At 33.5% G+C, this 20380-nt stretch overlaps 1 protein-coding gene across 3 annotated transcripts in view; it reads left to right on the top strand.

The window, feature by feature from the left end:
* Window positions 1-20380, top strand: part of SOX5 (SRY-box 5) — a 378734-nt gene that overhangs the window by 289474 nt on the left and 68880 nt on the right. The window lies entirely within an intron of this gene.

The following is a 20380-nucleotide window of genomic DNA, read 5'->3' as shown; positions in this document are numbered from 1 at the left end:
AATAGTAATCCAGATATAAGCAAATGTGTTGAGTTAGAACTGGGAATACCAAATGGCAAGAATGGAGGCTATTAGTGGAAAATATATCTGGCCTTTTTTTGGTCTAAATAGAATTGCTAACATCCTGAATGGTCTTAGATGATACTAGCCTGGAGTTATTTTCATCTGTAATTTATCTTCTCTATTAATAAATCTAAATAATGCCATATAAACATCAACGATAGAGGCTTTCGTTTAGACCATAACACCAGCAACAATTGTATTTTTACTCACTCTCCTATTAGAAGTGGGATATTTTCAAACTGTACTTCAGAGATTGGGAAAGAAGTGTTAGTTCTCTTGGAAAGGAAAAACATAGAGGTGGAAGCACAGTTCATTATTTTTATACTACGAAAGTACTTCACAATTGGTTTTTTAGCATCGGCTGAAATGGAAAGAATTGCTTTTCACCTTATTTAATAGTCTACTATCAGTACATTATAATCTTATTATTTCAAATAGTAAGTTGTGACCCCTGGCTACCTGCTCTTCTGCACACTCAAACCACTTGTTATTCACTCTTTATACTCATGTGGACATATTAGAGATATAGAAAGTATATGTCTAAATTTCACAGTATTTTTTTAAAAATATTTATAATCTATAGGATTAGCAAATTCCCACATTTCCCTGAACTTTTTCCTGACAAGGAATGCCAAAATGTTTAAGAATAAGTCAGAGTTATTGAGTAAGAATCTTTTGTTTGTATGTGTGTCTGTGTGTGTGTTTATTTCCGAATTTCTAAAAATAACATACAGTAAAATTGACTATATTTTGGGGTGTACAATTCTATGAATTATAACCACCATTACAATCAGGACACAAGACAGTTCAATTACCCCCTAAAATTCCCTTGGTCTCTTTGACCACCTCAGAAAGGAATTCTCTCTGCCCAGGAAAGCTATACCTGGCTAATAGGACAGCTGAATCTGAGAGAAGTCAGCTATCGTGCAATTTAATAGATGTTCTTTCAATCTCACCAATTTTAATATGGCTTTCAGCTCTGTCTACTGTCCTTGAATTCAACATATCTTGGTTCATACTCTGGGGAGAAGACATTTGCTTTTCTATTTATATTAATTTTTCATCTTATAAGTATTTAATTTCTTTTAATTTTATTTTTTTAAGTTTTGATTGTGACTCAAAACTTTGCTAATTTTTAAATTAACTTTCATAGATTAATTTATCATGGTAAAATATATGTAACATAAAATTTAACATTTTAACTATTTTTAAGTGTACAAGTTCGGTAGTATTAAGTACATTCACATTGTTGTGCAACCATCACAACTACTCATCTCCAAAACATTTTCATCTCAAATTGAAAGTTCATACCCATTAAAAAATAACTCGATTTCTCATCCCCCATCCCTGTTAACTACTGTTCTATTTTCTGTCTCTATCAATTACTTCATTCATACAATACTTGGCCTTTTGTGCCTGGGCTATTCATTTACTATGTCTTCAAAGTACATCCATACTGTAGCAAGTGTCTGAATATCTGTTCTTTTTAAAGCTGAATAATATTCTTTTATTGGTATATATCACCTTTTGTTTATCCATTCATCCCTTGATATATATTTAGGTTGTTTTCACCTTTTGGCTATAGCGAAAAGTTTTGCCATAAACACAGGCATACAAATATCTGTTCAAGTATTTTGAGTATATACCCAGAAGTGGGATTGCTGGATCATATGGAAATTCTGCATTTAATTTTTCAAGGAATTGACATGTTTTCCACAAAGACTGCCCCATTTTACATTTCTATCAGCAGTTCACAAGGGTTCCAATTTCTCTACATCCTCGCCAACCTTTTTTATTTTTGTGTGTGTGTATGTGTGTTTATGTGTGTGTTTTGATAATAGCCATCCTAAGGGGTGTGAAGTGGTATCTCATTGTGGTTTGGGTTTGCGTTTCTCGAATGATTAGCGATGTTGAGCATCTTTTCATGTGCTCGTTGGTCATTTCTGTATCTTCTTTAGAGAAATGGGATTAAGATTTTTTTTAATAGAATTTATAGAAATTGATTTTTCGACAATGTTTGCTTTTACATTATTTTCACTTTAGGTGGAATTTTAATATTTGTTGATTGAAAGAGAGAAAAATAAATAAACAAGTAAAAAAATAAGTACTGTCTTGCATTACCATCCAGAGCATTTGAGTCTTATTAACCGTTAACTTTTCTCCCTGGAAAGGTTCTTTAACTTTGCTAGGCTACATTTTCATAGTCTATAAATTGAGTTAGTAATATCTGCACAGTAGGATTGTTATACAGATTAAATACTATGTAAAACACTTTTAAAATAGTGACATATCAACATTAAATTAAAGTTTGCTAATATGTAGTTAATATTTATTATTATTTTATATGTTTAAATTTTATAATAATACTTAAAATGCTGATTTTGTGGGGGGTTTTCTTTTTATATGTTAGAAGTACTCTCTTTAAAAAATCTAAAATATTTTTTAAAGTGTAAACTTAACAGGAACCAGAACAATATCATTCAAGAAGTATTCGTTAACTAAATTAAAGAATGATGAATGAATACATACATGTGCACACACACGTACAACTTGAAGTTACATTTGATCTGTATGGATCAAATTTTCACTATGTGGTTTTACTCATTACTTGCCATGAATCCAAAATATTGTATTGCCTCAAACTCTATTGGATTGATATTTAAAGAACTGATAAATCTCTGGTAAATTACTGAGTAAAAGAGAAGGAGCAAAAGTTTTTTGTTTTTTTTTTTTTTTTTATTTTCTTTGATGGCTAAAATAATAAGCAATAGGTGATTTTATCTGAATTTTGTGTCTGATTTTTTTCTGATCATTTGGCATTTAGTAACACCATAATTCTTATACTCTAATAATAAAATAATAGAAATAATGTTTACTAATTAAATTGATAAGGCTGTGGTGTGGCATTTGTATTGTATTTTGTGAACCTTTCATTAAAGTTTGTGGGAGTGTGATATACTAGAAAAGTACAGGATCATCAGTAAGTCAGTTTGATGTCGATAGACTTCAATGAGTAAGTTGTCTTAATTATAACAGAGGATGCACTACTGAAAAATATGTGTTCCCTATACTAAAGTATTTTCATTTTAAATCTAATTTATTTTATCTTCATTTATTATCCTTTTTATTTCAAACTGGCTGATATCTGAGGTTTGTATTTACATACTGATCTCAACCAAATGCAGTATAGGATCAGAAAAGGAATAAGAGGTGGTACAAATAAAAAAGAGAAATGTTAAGATTTTTTTTTTTTTTAAAAAAGCTAATTTGTCACTTCACTCATTGAGCATGAACTGAATAGACTTCTAACCCTTAAAATACTTTTTTTCTCTTTTTATTGCCTGGAATCTTAAGAGCTTTATCATTTGCAGTCATAAAATGAAAATATACACCAAACCCTCAAAGGGCAAGTATGAAATTAAATTATATTTGGGCAGCTGTAACCTTTTAAAACGATCAGATTCCAGTTAATGTATTTCTTCCTGTTCCAAGTGCTGCCATGGTGTTTGATGGTGGGAAGCAGTCCAAAGGGCATTGGGAGATAATAAATTCACTGTAAATTTCACCCCAAGGCATGTCTCGATACACCAAGGCCTCCATTTAGCAAGGCTGACCTAAAACTCTTGTCACATCCAAAGGTCATTTAGGTTGGAGTTGGTGTGTCCCATCTATCTTTCCTTGATGTAAAGAATGACAGTTGAAACAGGATTGAGCTCATAAACAGTCATCTGAATATGAAAAAGAAGCTAGCTTTGGAGTAGTTGGGGAAAGTGAAGGGAGAACTACCTTTTACAGTAGGACTGGAAAATGCTGTGCTTTTTGCAAAGTCAGTGAAGGGTCGGCATGATCCTGCAGCTTCTGTTTTACAGTAATCATTAATTTGAAATGGGCATTACTTGATTTGGTTGATTTAGAATCAGGTACTCTTTCCTGTTGCTTTTATCCATATGTGTTTTCAATGCCTGGGGTAATTTTTAGTAAGTATTTGTAAAAGAATCTAATATTTCCAAACTCCTTTTACTCTAAAATAACAATACTTCTTTCCCCTTCTAAATCTGTTCTCTTGCATTAATGTACAGAATGATCCAACACATGGGAACAAATTAGGAGAAAAATTGTTTTAAAGACATAAAGCTTAATGTGGTGCTAGAAAACAGTGATGTTTTCTATTTCCCTCTTACTCATGTACTTTTTTTATTATGGTAAAATATGCATAACAAATTTATCATTTTAACCGTTTTAAACATTTAACCATATTAAATGTTACTAAGTGTACAAGTAAGTAGCATTAAACCCCTTTACAAGTAGCATTAAACCCCTTTGTAATCATCTCAAATGGGAACTCTGTACCCATTTAATGATAACTCCATTCTCCATCCCCACTTTCATCAGCCTCTGGTAATTTCTATTCCACTTTCTGTCTCTATGAATTGGCTCATTCTAGGTACCTCATGTAAGTGGAATCATACAATATTTGTCCTTTTATGTCTAGTTTATTTCACTTAGCATGATGTTTTCACGGTTCATCCATGTTGTAGCATGTATCTCTCAACCTGCATTTTTAAGAATGACTTTAGCTCTTTCAAAAACAATATTCATTTACAAATATTAAGAATCATGGATATATACATTTCCCTCATAGTAATTATAAGTAATATACAATGTCATATGGAGAAATGTTAGACAACTACTGGATAGATATAATGAAAGATTAAAGTCTTATAATCTTGGGGAAAATTATAAAAGTCTTCTCATTAAGGTAGAGATCTCTGTTCAGTGATATGTTTTAAGTGTCTAGAACAGTACTTGGCACATAATAGGTGCCCAATAAATAGTAAATTAATCAATAAATTTAAAGCAGGAAAGCAGAAAATACAATTGTTATTTTTCTGGACAACTTTGATGATATATGAGAAATATGTCCTGTGCAATTGAAAAGGAAGCCTGTTTTGATCAGAGGAGCTAATGAATGTCAAAACACATTATAAATGCAAGATGCTATTAGAGTATGTTTTTTATTATTTTAATTGATTTAATAGTAATGTGTGATTTGGGTAGTACAATTGGCTCCTCTGAAATATATATTTCTTAATCTATTTAAATGGTTTAGAAAACCAAGATTAGCAACTATGAATTATAGCAAAATATAGATTTTTAAAAATATGATTAATTTTTAGTATACATTATACAGGAAAGACCCATTATTTAAATGAGGATGATACTCAGAATATCGAAAATTACATATCCAGATGTATTCTATAATTGATTTTGAATCACTTTTAAATCATGATAAAAAAATGATTAGGTCAATGTTATTTCAGTTAAAAGTGGGCTGTAGGTGAACCAAACCTTTTCAATCAATTCTTCTTCTTATATCTAGACTACTCTTGTGGAAATGCAAATCTAATAATGTCGTTCCTCTTCTTAAATTGTTATAGCTTCCCAACTACTTTTCCAAACATCTCTCACCCGACTGGAGCCTCACTGGCCTCTTTCCAACACCCAGTAGTTGTCATGTTCTCTTCCACCACAAGGTTGTTCTGCCAGTACTTTTTCCTGTTCCATGTACGGAGTTACATCATCTCATCCTCTGACCTCTAAGCAATTGTATTTATAGGGAAGCCTTTCCTTTCCTAATCTGCCTCGGCGTATTACAGCTCTCTCTTACATGCTCTTACAACAGCATGAATTGAGAAGAAAACCAAACCGAAACATTTTTTACTGGCAATAGCCAAGGGGAAGGAGAATGAAATGCTAGGGAAAGTATCCTCTTGGATACTTCTCACTTCCTTCCTGTCCTACATCTGCAATGATATATCATCAGAAGAGCCCAGCTTCTGTCAGAAGTACTATTAGAATTGCCCTCTTTGGGCTTGTGTAACACCTTGCCCCAAAGCCTTGACCCTACTACTGTATTAAAATGACCAAAAAAGAGGTTAATAAGGCATGGAGGTTAAGAGTTTGGAGTTCTCTAAAAGGATTTGGATTCTAACCTTAGCTTCGCTTCTTACCAAAGTGACTTTGGACAAATGACTTTTACTTTCTCTATCCTTCGATATCCTCCTCCAAAAAATAAGAATAGTATCTATTCCCTGAGGTTGTTGAGAAGTTCAGAAGATATACAACGTGGGCCTGGCACACAATTCACATCCTATCAACTTTAGCTATTATAATTATTTTTGTTGCTGCCGTTATCATTGTGATTAGATTTCTCTTGAAAGGTAGATTAATTTATCTTAATTGATGTACTCAAATAGCCAACACTATGTTAATAGGTGATATTTTCTTTAATTTTTTATTTTTCAATTACAGTTGACATACTATCTCACATTAGGTTCAGGTGTACAGCATAGTGATTAGACACTTATATAACTTATGAAATGATCACCACAATAAATCTAAAACCCATCTGACACCATACATAGTTATTACAATATTATTGACTATATTCCTTATGCTGTACTTTATATCCCCATGATTATTTCATAACTACCAATTTGTATCCCTTAATTCCTTTTCTCCCCTTCATCCATCCCCCAACCCCTCTCCCATCTGGTAACCATCAAAATATTCTCTGTATCTATGAATTTGTTTCTGTTTTTTTGTTTATTTGTTTTGTTTTTTAGATTCTACATATAAGTGAAATCATATGATATTTGTCTTTCTCTGTCTAACTTGTTTTATTTAGCATAATACTCTCTAGGTCCATCCATGTTGCATATGGCAAGACTTCATTCATTTTTTATGGTTCAGTAATATACTATATTGTATGTATATACTACTTTTTCTGCATCCATTCATCTGTGGATGGACATAGGTTGCTTCCATGTCTTGGCTATTGTAAATAATGCTGCAATGAACATACAGATGCATATGTCTTTTTGAAGTTGTAGTTTGAGTTTCTTCGGATAAATATCCAAAAGTGTGATTACTGGATCTTTCTTTAGTCTCCTGTTACAGCCTTTTGTTTTAAAGTTTGTTTTGTCTGGTATAAGGAAATATTGCTACCCCAGCTTTTTTTAATTTCTATTTTTGTGAGATATCTTTTCTCATCCTTTTATTTCCAGTCTATGTGTATCTGTCTATTTGAAATGAGTCTCTAGTTTTCTTATCCATTCAGCTACCCTATGTCTTTCGATTGAAGCATTTAATCCATTTACATTTAAGTAATTATTAATAGAAATGTAGTTATTGCCTGTTTATTATTCATATTTTTTATTTTTTCTTCTTTTTCTGAAAGATGTTTATTTAACATTTCTTGTAATACTAGTTTGGGAAGCTCTTTCTCTGTTCTTCAATTCTAAATGACAGCCTTGCTGGTTAGAGTAATCTTGATTGTAGGTCCTCGTTTTCCATTGCTTTGACTATTTCATGTCAATCCCTTCTAGCCAGCAGAATTTCTTTTGAGAATTCGGCTGACAGTCTTATGGGAACTTCCTCGTAGGTAACTAACTGCTTTTCTCTTGCTGCTTACAAGATTCTCCCTTTGTCTTTAACCTTCAGCATTTTACTTATAATATGTCTTGGTGTGGGCCTGTTTGGGTTCATCTTGTTTGGAACTCTCTGCACTTCCTGGACTTGTACATCCGTTTTCTTTGCTAGGGTAGGGAAGTTTTCCATCATTATTTATTCAAATAGGTTTTCAATTCCTTGCTCTCTCTCTTAGTCTGGTACGCCTATGATGTAAATGTTGGTAGAGTTGATTTGTCCCTGAGACCTTTTAAACTATCCTCATTTGGGGGGATTTTATTTTTCTTTTTGCTGTCCTGATTGGTATTTCTGCTATTTTATCTTTCAAATCGCTGATTCGGTCCTCTGCTTCATCTAATCTACTGTTGATTCCCTCTAATGTATTTTTCATTTCAGTTATTATATTCTTCATTTGTAACTGGTTCTTTTTTTATGTTTTCTACCTCCATCTTTATGTTTCCTATTCTGTTGCTGAAGTTTTCACTGAGATCATTGAGCATCCTTATAACCAGTGTTTCAAACCCTGCATCTGTTAGATTGTTCGTCTCTGTTTTGTTTAGTTTTTTTTCTGGAGCTTTGTTCTGTTCTTTCATTTGAGACATATTTTTTGCCTCCTCATTTTGGCTGCCTCCCTGTATTAAGTAGAGCTTCTGTTTCTTCTGGTCTTGATAGAGTAGCTTTATGTATTAGGTGTCCTATGGTGCCCAGTGGTGCAGTCTCCCTGGTCACCTGAGCTGGGTGCTCCAGGGGTGTCCCTTGTGTGGTTTGTGTGTGCCTTCCTGTTGTAATTGAGCCTTGATTGATGTTGGCATGTCAGTGGGAGGAACTGACATTCTGGCTGGTTGGTTGAGAGAGCTGGCCATGATTAGACTGGAAGAAATGTTGTACAGGGGCTGACTCAACAAAGCAGGATGTGCTTTAGCGAAGCTCGGTGCCTGCCCATCTTCCCTTTGGGTATGTCATCTGTGGAGGTGGTTGAGTGGTACTCTCATTTGGTCTGAAGCTGGCCACTGGCTGTGTTGGTTTTGGGGCCTTTTGTGAAGGTCTCTGGTGCAGCCCAAGATCAGCTGCTGCCTGTGCCCTGCCCAAGACCACTTGATATGAGCTACAAAGTGATCTGCATATCGTCGCCACTAGTGCTGGGCTGGGAGGTGCCTGAGATAGGCTAGGCTGCAAACTTAGGCCAGCTGACACTAGTCCTAGGCTTGATGCTTCTTAGCAAGAAGTACAGGGAACACCATGGCCAGATACTGCTTGTTTGTGGTTTGTGAATCTTTGAGAGATTTTAAGAAAGTCTAAATCATGGGCCAAGACAGGCTGTTTGTATGGAAAAACCACCGGAAGAGGCTTGGATAGGCCCACAAGTTGGGCGAGACAGCATCTCAGGGACACTACAGGGCAGGCCGACCAGTGTTAGTCAGGTTGATGGAGATTCAGATATGGCAATCACCTGTGTCTGCACACTGGGAGCCAGTGGTTTCTGCCAGCATTTCTTTCTGGGAGAAAGCTGCCCCTCCAGCCCTTTCCTTGAAGCTGGACAATTCAGTTCCTCCCCATAACTCTGTGGCACCTTTTGAGATGCTGCCCCAGCACTGGAGCTTAGAGCAGGTAAGTTCATCAGCGAGTAAGTCTGTGCATGGACCTTTAAAAAGGAAAGACTGGGATACCAGAAGCCCTCCATCTCATTCAGCCACAATCTTTACTGGTTTTCACAGCCAGAAATTATGGAAACTTTTCTTCCTGGCACTGGAACCCTGGCCTGGGAGCTTGATGTGGGGCTGGGATCCCTCACTCTTCAGGGGTCTTCCATAGCTGAGATATCCCTCCCGATGCTCAACTGCCACACGTGGGTTTGGGACTAGCTCGTTGAGAGTCCCCACCCCTCCTACCAGTCTCAATGTGGCTCCTTTAGTAAGTTCTTATTTATAGGACTTTTGATCAGCTAGACTTCAGGCAACTCTCAGTGGTTTTCCTGTAGTTTAGTTGTGATTTTGAGATGGTCGTTGGAGGTGGTAAGCACCACGTTTTCCTATTCTTCCATCTTAACTGGAAGCTCCTCAATATGCAATATTTTCTCCATCTTAAGGATATATAGGGGGAAAAAATAAAGAAAAAATAAAGGATAAATCTATAGGAAGAAGTCTTTTAAATTTTAACCCATCATATGTGTTGTCTGCTAGTACTAGCAGTATAAAAAAATAACAGCTAAAGAAAAAATCTTGAATGGCTGTGTGCTTTCTTCAGGGAGAGTATAGTTCTGTCACCAGAGATTAAAGAAGTCTTTTACTCTTGAAGTCTTAACCCCTGTTCTTGAAAACTGTCATTGACTCAGAGCTTAGGATACATCCCAGTTTCCACTGGCCAGCAAGTAGGGGAATCCCAATGTGGTAGAGGGAGGTGAAATTATTACATAACTTTTAAGTTTTGAAAGCATGTTCACGTAGTAACATGACTACTCATGTGGTAAGTTTATATGGCATATGCTAGGAAGGAGGACTATAAGAGATATTCAGACTTCTGAAATGACTTGCTGTTTAACCTTTGGCTAGTTACTGAAGTACTGTGAGCCTTCATTTTCTCCAATGAACACACGACCCCTTAAATGGCATTCAGACTTCCAGGCTAGCACATCATAGTTAGAGAAATATCATGGCTCTTACATTTCTCCTCACTATATATAGTGACATGTATTTTCAAGAATTCAGCAATTATACATTCTGGAAGTGAGTCTGTTTTTTAAAATATACAAAATGATATATAGTCTGATTCAATATGAACTAACACTCAATTTCTTTTTATATTGAGATAAAATGCTCACTATTTTTAATGTTTTGATCATTGTTACACTCCCCCCACCTGCCTCCAATGAACTGAGAGAAAATGAACAATGATTTCACAATTACGAATTTAGGCAAAGTTAAATATTTGCTTTAAAAATCTTTCTCATAAAACTTGTCTTTCCTATATTAAATGATTAATATTTGGTAACAACAAAATTATTTCCCCCTGGTAAACAAGCATTTCTCTTCTTATTGTTACTCTGAAAGGAATTTCAGCAGTGTTTTTCCCATAAATTAAACTAATTAAAGATTTGAGTACAGTAACTGATATATAAAGATTTGAAGAGCTTTTCAGCCAGTGGCCTCCTTACCTTGCCAAATGGAGATGTATTTACTGGTTGATGACCTCAGGAATAGATGCAGAGTGTTCATCCTCCCACAGTAATGAACAGCAAGTCTGGAGCAGCATAAAAAGGGTCAATCGAATAGGTCATACATCATATGGGGAGGCAGATGTTGGAACATATTGTAATGGATTACTGTGCAGTACATGAAGATGGCTTGTGGAGTAGGAAAAACGAGGAGGGAGTGAGAGAACAAGAGATAAACTATCAGTTGGTGTTTTCTTGCATGACTTTCGCAAATAGATCTGGTTCTTTACGGAACCGTTTCAATTATAAAAGTCAAAATGTTTTTCCTAGCTATTCAGGATTTATTGGTGTGTAATAAAATGAAGAAGCCTTTTAATTCAGTACATTTGAAATCTTTCTTATTTATATGCTTCAGTATCTGCAATGTGACAGAAACAGCATGAGAGCATCATACCTGTGAAAAAGGTCTTAAGATTTAAGTAAGTTTAAATGTATTCTTTAATTATTAGCAGGATGCCATTTTCACACTCTCTCAACACTCCACCCTTCATTGATAGCTCCATATTCAATCTAAGTATCACACTGAGTAGGACCAAATTTGGAATAAAACAATAGATGGTCTACATTATTATTAATATTTGGTGATAGTGGCTGTACATAAATAACATTATAGCTTTCGTACATGTATTCACTATAGCTTTTTAATGGTAAAACTGTACTATAGCCACACATAATAGTTTACTTTTGTATTCCAGCTCTTCCAAGACATGTTACCCAGGAGTGATATATTTAAGGAGATATGGGTCATAAATGTAGCAGTTTCTGCCTTAGAGCCCCTACCAGACAGTCCCGTATTTCCTCAGGCATGTTTTCCCAGTGGCTCACCTGTTTTCTCTGAAGGCAGACATTTCTTCTCTGAAGTGGATAACTTTTATTTCCCGCTGTGGCTTGTCCTTCTGCCATCTCGAACTCGCCTCTGGATGTCAGCTGACCCTCCAACCTTTTGGAGGCTTTGTCCACTTGAGTTATTTCCTTGCATAACCTGCTTCTGAAACTCATATTCTAGTAACTCCAACTCGTTCATTTTTAAAATCATGCACCATTGATATGGCTATTAGTTTTCCTCCATTTGAACAAATTTCTAGTAACTCTGAGTTTACTTACTCTTTCAGTTTGATACATTTCTTTCTTGCCTTCGAGTTTCCTTTGGAATTGTGTCCAAATACAAAAGATCCTGAATCTCCCACATTGTGCCTACTTACTCGAGCTTGCTCCTGCAAATGACTGTGTAGTCCCTGGTATGCAAAGACTGCCATTCCCTTCACTCCCTTGGGAAACATTCCCTAATTGGAACTTTAAACTGGAGATGAAGTGAAAACCCTTACCAAATTCTCCCAGGCATCTCCCTCCAGTCACCTTCTCCCATGATCTATGTTAGAGCCAGTAAAGCAGTAGGAGAAATGCTTCACATCCCTAGCCCCTACCTCATTTCTATGGGTTAACCACCAAGGAGGTTAGGAGAGAACCACCTACTCCCTACTCCAAGCCTTTCATCCTTACATAGACTTGACCAAGAGTCTCTCTCAATCTTGGTCAAGAGCTTGCTGTCAGCTCTGTCTAGGCTTCATTTTTCCAAGAGTCACCTTAGTAATTAATAAAAGTCATCAACTTTTAGAGTGCACTTTGGCATGCTGGTTTCTCTTGAGTACAAGAGCTAGTACTCCATTGATAGACACTTAGGTTTCTTCCACTTTTTGGCTGTTGTGACTGATGGTGCTCTGAATGTGAGTGTATAGATATCTGTTCCAGTCCCTGCTTTCAATTATTTTGGGTGTATACCCAGAAGTGGGATTGCTGGATCGTATGGTAGTTCTGTTTAATTTTTTGATGAATTGTCATACTGTTTTCTGTAGCAGCTGTACCTTTCCCACCAGCAATGCACAAAGGTTCCAGTTTCTCCACATCTTTACTAACCTTTGTTGTTGTCTGGTTTTTTGATACTAGCCGTCCTGTTATGAAGTGGTATCTCATTGTGGTTTTCATTTGCATCTGGGTATTTTGAAGGTATATTTGTCAAGATTGGAGAATGAAATATTTTATTAAATACTTCATTAACTTTATAAAATGTAAATTTTTATAAATCTGGCATGTAAATATCTATTTGTACTTTTGCCTTGGGATCCAGTAAATTTAAGACGTATCCCATTTTTCTTACAATATACTTGAATAACATCCAAAGGAAAAACTGACAATGTTAGAGAAAGAAGTCTATGTTTAAACTCAAGTTGCTCTGATAATTTTCTGTGAAGAAATACTGTGAAAAATAATGTGCAAAGCAAATTTATTCACATTGAAACATGCTGATATGTTTTGAGAGATTTTCTCCAGTACATTAGTTTCTCTTTAAACTCTACATTTAAGTTACATTAAGAAGCCAAAATTAAGCTATAAAGATAACACTTATGGAGCCTTGAAATTGCTTTCTAAATTTTTTCCTCACAAACGTTATTTTTTGTCTCTTCCTTTAAAAAAACAAATGCTTTTCTTACACATCATATCTAACATCTATCTTTCAAGTTTGATTTAAACTTTAGAAGTTCACATTAATCTATTTTTAAAATCATAATAAATGACAATCCACACATTTTAAAATCTCTAATCCAATTTCTGAGAGCTTTGTTGATCACCAGGGGTGATAAAAGGCTTTAATTTTCATCCTTATACCTATTTAAGTTATTGGAGTGGGTTAAAACAAACTCATTGGTCTTGTTTGGTCAAATATCAAAAATAAGTAAAACTCATTTATAGTTATAGTATACCTCTTTTTTCTCTATGTATTGATGTTTGATATGTGATTTCATTTGGAGAAAATGATTCTACTTGTAAAAATAATTTTAAATGATTTAACAAAAACAGCATTAAATGGGTGTACAGTTTGTTAGCACTCTTCATTCAGATATGGCAATGTAAAAGTCCACTTTTTTTTTTTAAGAATCAGTATGTTTTACCACATAGCATTTAGGAAAGATGACATTTTCAGTCATAATTTTAATGTTCTTTTTTTTTTTCTTTAAGTATTTTTTGTACCCAGCTCTCCTATCTAGATTGATGAAGTGGTGATATGAAGAGGAAAGATGTGGGGAGTAGGAAAGAGGGAGGGTAAGGATAAAGAGAGATGGTAGACATGACTTATTTTGTACATTAATATTTGAATGTCCCTCTCTTAATTCATGCCTATAGTAGGGGAATATAAGATAGTTGGGTCAAACTATAAACTGTCAAATGCTACTGGCTCTTGAGTAATTGTCAGTATGTAGTGTCCTCCCTGTCTCCTGTGCCTTTATTCAGATTTTTTTTCACACAAAGGGGAGACCCGATAATAGATCACAGTTCAAAAAGAAAATTAAGCTTTTATCTAACCAATAAAAAAGGATCCCAAAAAAACAACTAACATACATAGTTCCTACTAAAAACCTTTTTATCTCAAAATAATAAATATAAAAATTCAGTAAATGGTTTATACCCATTTATCAGAAATAAGGCACGTTTTATTTCTCTTTTCCAAAATATTTAAGAATATGCTTTAACTCTGTTCTTTTTAAAAGATATTAACTTTTTTCTAATCTTTATCTATTTTTAATTCTGTTTCTAATTCCAAATTGACTTATTTACTGTTAAATCATGGCTACAATGAGTATAAGATCTTTTGTTCTTATGTTGATAAGGTTTTGCAATTCATTTCATTGTCCTTTTTTAAATAAATGAAGTGAATGAAAGAATAGAATGGGTGAATTAATGAATTTTATCAACATCACCAATAAGCCTTTTTTCTAATTCCTCAAATAATAAAAACATGCCAATTTCTATCCAGATCATTAAAATTTAAAATTTATATAGTCGCTATCATTATTAAATATATATTAAATATACAGTAGAAATGTGTGCTTGTTAAAAATAAATGACATTTTATGCAATTTATTTCTGTCTTTATTCATTTCTACTTTTTCTTGCTTCTACGATTTTCTGAGAATGAGTTAAATAATAGAGACATAATCCTTGCCTTCAAGAAGTATACCAGTCAATAAATAGTTTGAGGGAATAAATAGTGATAGATAATTTCATCAATACCTGATGCTTCAAATCCAATGCTCCAGATGGCAATTATGAACTAGCTTAGTGGCCAATGGGAAACGTTTTCTTTTTAGGAATATGAAGAAAATAACTTCTTAGGAAAAGTGGCAGGAATTTACTGTCTAAGGAATCAATGAAATAATTTATCTTAGAATTTAAATAGGCTCTTTTGTGGAATTTCTCCGCCCTTAGCACTGAAAAGTACTAACCACTGGCTTAGAATATCTGATTAAAATACAATTATGTCTAACTGTGGGTGAAAAGCCATGTTACCCAAATACAATCGTATTGTTTTTTTTCTCCAAATTAGCAATTAATTAGTGCAAGTTAATTAGTACTATTACCTGTACTAAATAATTGCTACAAGTTAAAATATCTGTTCTTTATCATCCCATCAGACTTCTTTTGACCCTACACTGGACCATCTCAGATTAACACAGAGAATACCTACTAATGAACTGTCAGTCCATTGCCTAGAAGTGCTTTGGTACACACGGTGCATTATAAGAAAAAAATACTGGTTGGGTTTGGCTAAGATAAATTCAGTTTAAGCTCACATTGTTATAGATACAGTATATCATACTCTTAATACTTAAAGAAGTATTTAATGAGCTATATTTTAGGGGAAGCCTATGATTGAAAAGACAATGCAAAATTTAGGAAAATTTCTCTGTATGATTTACTTCTTCCTTTTATAAAAGAGAAAAGAAATATATGTGTTTTGGCTGTCTTACAAAGATAATACAATGACTGTATACATTAATGAGAATGTGCAATCGGTGAATACTTACATATCGTATCTATGAAATGAAGACTTTGTATAAATTATACTTTTCATCCTGTGCTTGTTTCTTTTTTCTTTTCCCCAATTAATATGAACTTGGAATCAGTTTTTCTCTCTTCATTTTCACCACTGTTATTTCAACTAAAGTTACCATTAAAATTATCACTACTAATTTTTGATATCTTCATAACTGATAACCTTGTGTTATCTTTATTTTAGTTAAAAACATCATCTATATTGCTCTCAAACTTTCAGTGGCTTTCTCCTGCCTACATATTAAATTTGAACTCTTTTGCCTGTATTTCAAGCTTTTCTATAAGGTGAACTTAGCTCACAAACCCAGTACTGTTTTACTCTTCCCAGAGTATCCACTCGATTAGGTCATTGTCCTTTCTACCACCTTCTCTCTACTGCTCGCTGTTGCACACTATCCTCTATATTACCTTTGCAACAACCAGCTCCTGGGCTTTTCTTTAAATTATTCTCCCTTTTTAGAATGCTACCTCACTTTTATGCTCAGTTTAACTACAACTCTTTTATGAAAACATATTAGAATGCACAGAGTCATTTCCTTTTTGTTCACTCCTTTTAACAGTGACATACAGTTATGGTACAGTTACATCTCATTGTTTTATATTTAGCAATCTTTACTTAAGGAAGAAATTATGTTTATACATTTTTTGTATACTCCACTAAACCTATCATAGTCCAGAGTATATAGTAGGATATCAACCCATATATGTGACCTAATTAGTTTCTTTCTTATAAAACTCATTAATAATTATTACTTATTAATCAAATATTCTTAGACATACATTTTCCTGAGTGTTTTATACATATGATGTGATTTATTTCTTACAGCAGCCCTAGTAAGCTCAATTTTATTTATCCCGGAATTTACAGATTAAGCACTTGTGCCTCAGTTTAGTTGCCCAAAGTCACTAGCTCAGAGCTGGAATTAGAATCGAGGTTTGCCTTACTTTTAACTGCACCACTAGAAATAAACACTGTAGTCCTTGAAGGAACTCAGAATGCTGAAAAAACAAAAATATAGGTTTATAGAACAGTTTGAAACAAAAGTGAGAGTTACATATATCTATACTTATGAACATATAAACATCAAGAAGACATTAAGTAATCTATGGATAAATTCAATGAAATCTTATGTGATTGTTTCCTTTATAAAAAGAAATCATTGTCTGAAGTAATGTAGGCATAGGGGGAGAAAATAGAATAAGAATGCAATATTTTTAATAATATAAAGATTGGAAAACCTAATTTCTGTGGAGTTGGGGAGTTTTAGAGACCAAAACAAATCTCTAACGCATTATTTTCCAGTTAAGAGTTAAGTTATTCTACAAGGCAAAAGAGTTATTCTGTTAGTCTGGTTAACTTCATGATATGATTGCTTTCTTTAAGCTTTAGCTTTTTATGTTTAGGGTCTCTCAGTTTTTTTCTGATGTTTAGAACAACAACTGATAAAGTATATTTATCATAATACATCTTATATTTAACTCTGGGTTTTATCTGTCATCCTTTAAAGAAAAATATTAGTCAGATTTTGTTTTAAATTATGTGCGTGTATGGATGTGTGTAAGTAGATTATACAGTTCACGGGATGCTTGTTACTTTGGGTGGCTTTACAATCCCCCACCATGTTTCACCTCTTCTCTCTCAACAAAGTCAGCCAGTGGTTCTGTGATTGTAGACCTCAGTACCGACACCTATTATTATTCTTGATTTTACTTCAAGAGCATGTAACAAATGAAATGAAATATAATCTCTCGACTCTCTTGTTTTAAAATTAGTCAACACACACATTTTAATAAATAAATAAATAAGTCACAGCAGCATTTTCATTTTTTTTGTAAGTTGCCCAGCCGTACATATATAGCCAGGTATGAGAACTCCTGTCAGCCTCTTTAAATCCACTGCAATTTCCCATTAACTTGTGAATAGCCAAATTAAGATCCAGCAGTATTAAATTTTCTGTTTTATTTTATCTGTGCAGACCCAAAGTCATTATATTATCTAAGACCTGGGGCCCTTTTATGCTTCTGTAATGTAATGTAAATTTAAGAAGCACATTATTAGGCACAAATTAAAATGTATTGGAAATAGATATTTCCTACTTCCAAACCTTGGCCAATAAGGAAAATAAGATGTGCTTGGTGGCAAATACAACGATCTGGAAATAATGGGAGCTGGGGAAGAATACCTCTATATATTGTCCTCTTGCATAGAGAAAGCTAAATATGAGGAAGGGGATATGGGAGACTGAGGAATAAAGGGCTACCTTTACTCTGTTTGAGTAGTGGGCTTATGAAATTTTCATCAGAAATTACTTTATATCTTTGTATTCTGTAGAAATACCAGTAAGATGTACTATACTGTTCTTGCAGAAATATTGATTTAAATAGGTCAACTATTTTACAAATTTATTTTCTTCTTTTTCTACTAAAAAATATTTTTAGGACAATTTAACTCAGATAAATCTTAATTCCATATTTAGAAGGTTAAAAAATAATGCATTTATTTGAATGAGGGAAGAATATGAATGATTTTTTTTATTTCAAGTATATACCTTCTTCAACTTTTAAATTCAGTATAATGTTCCAGGGAATATTTACACTTATATTTTCAATAGTAATTCATATGCTTTTTTGGAAATTATAAATCTCTCCATAGTGCTCAATATTTAAACATTGAATTACCTTTTATGAGTGATCGGCCCATCTATTTATTTAAAAACACAAATAGCCAATAAATTTTAATATTATGAAATAAATCTTTATAATTAATTTAAGTTTTGAATAACTATCTTGTTCATCTTTTTCTTTTCACCTAAATGTTTTTTAGGCATTTTAAATCCCATGTCATCATTAATTACAAAACAATCTTGTTTTTAATGTGTATGATACCAGTAATGTGTTGTTATCCTCTAGGAATAATACCCACTGGAATCATTTTGAAAGACAAAGATATAACATATAATCCAGTATAAAATTTATAACATTAATATATTTAACCAGTGTTTTATTTTATTTTATTTTTTATTTTTTCCCCCTCTTTAATTCCCTCTTCCCCGCCCCCCGACTTCCACCCCTGACCTATGGATATTGCCATTTCCCCTTAAGAACTGGACCTCTGAAGTTGGGGAGTCCCCTCCCACAAACTCGTGGCATGCATCTGGGGCCTAGCTCACTCGGGGCCTAGCTCACCTGGGGCCTGGCTCACTTGGGGCCTGGTCAGTGACTCCACCTGGGGCGCGAATCCAGGATCTTCTGCATGTAAAGCAGACGTGCTAACCATTACACTATGGAGCCACCCCCTAGCCAGTATTTAAAAATACATATATAGTTTTTAATTTAGTATTAGAACATGTATTTTGCTGGACGGACTTTTAATTTGCAAAGTCATATCTTAGGATATTTGGTTATTTTCTTAATGACTACATAAACAGTTCAGGATGATGACAACAAAAAATACTTTTTTGAATTGTGGAATATAATGCATTGGTTTTTAATACAAGTGTGGGAAATGGATCAATTCTGAGACTTAAAAAAATAACAAATCCCAGCCATCATGTTTGACACCATATTCTTTTATTCTTCATATAATTTAAATATTATTCTTCTTTCTGATTGACTTAGATAAGAAATAATATAATTATTTTAACAAAAAATGGGAGAAGAAATGATCATTATTGGTAGTATAAATATATACTCGGGTTTTTTTTTTGTCTGGAACATATTTTGCATTACTTGACATAAAAAAAACATAATTTTTATCAATAATTCTAATCTCTTGTTTTCATTTAGACCATAGTATCTGGAAACTGTGAACAATGTATGTGTATTTTTGTGTAAATATATACCTGTCTTCAGTTTTTATTATTTCATTTATAGAGAGACCCTGATTATCAGGGTTGGTGGCTTGTCCTGAGCAGTTTTATCCTTTGCAATTTCTCTTTCAGAGAAAAATCAAGATAATCTAGAAAACTATTTCACAGTACTTTTCCTTAAGAGCTATTTTCTTTAGCATTGTTCTCGCCATATAGGAGTTCTAGCTTTCATAGTAAAAGCTATCCATGGAATCTCAAGACAAATGAGAAATGGGAAATTGGGTTGACATATATAAATATATTTAATAATCGCTTCCTCATCCAGATTGTAAAATTTTCACAAACTGCTAAATGACAATGAAAAAGTTTTAATCTAAATGTTTGATATGAATATTTGGATGTAAAACAACCTCCTTGTTTTAAGATATCATGCAGCTCTCATTATCAAAGTAAAATTTTTCTTTATTATTAAATTGACTTGTTAAAGAATATTTTATTTGTTATTTAATAAGAATTATTATGTGATGACTTAGTGGAAGAATGTGTGTTTTAGACAGTATTCTTTAAAACCCTAATCTTCAAGATAATTTCAGATTTGTCTGTGTTTATATATCATGAAGTAAAGTAGACTTCTGGCAAGCATCCAGTTAATTTTTATCAATGTAGGTAGACTGACCAGATAATAGTTTTTCAAATATACTCCTTCCATTCCCTCTCAATGACTTTTTTGTATTTCTATACAACTAATGATCACACACACAAAAATGTTACAGGTACCTATTTCAACAAGTCAAAGAAAGAAGGTACAGGACTTGAAACAAGATGGATAATAAGAAAACTACCATGTATATGAAGCTGCATTCTTTAGTAACACACTGTGTAAAATTTAAAATAGAGCAAAAATGCGTCTTACCTAATATGATACATGCCTTCCATG

This window comes from Pteropus alecto, unplaced genomic scaffold (assembly GCF_000325575.1).
Source record: "Pteropus alecto unplaced genomic scaffold, ASM32557v1 scaffold103, whole genome shotgun sequence".
NCBI lineage: Eukaryota > Metazoa > Chordata > Mammalia > Chiroptera > Pteropodidae > Pteropus > Pteropus alecto.
The sequence above is the reverse complement of the archived record's forward strand: the minus strand, read 5'-3'. Positions and strand labels throughout refer to the sequence as shown.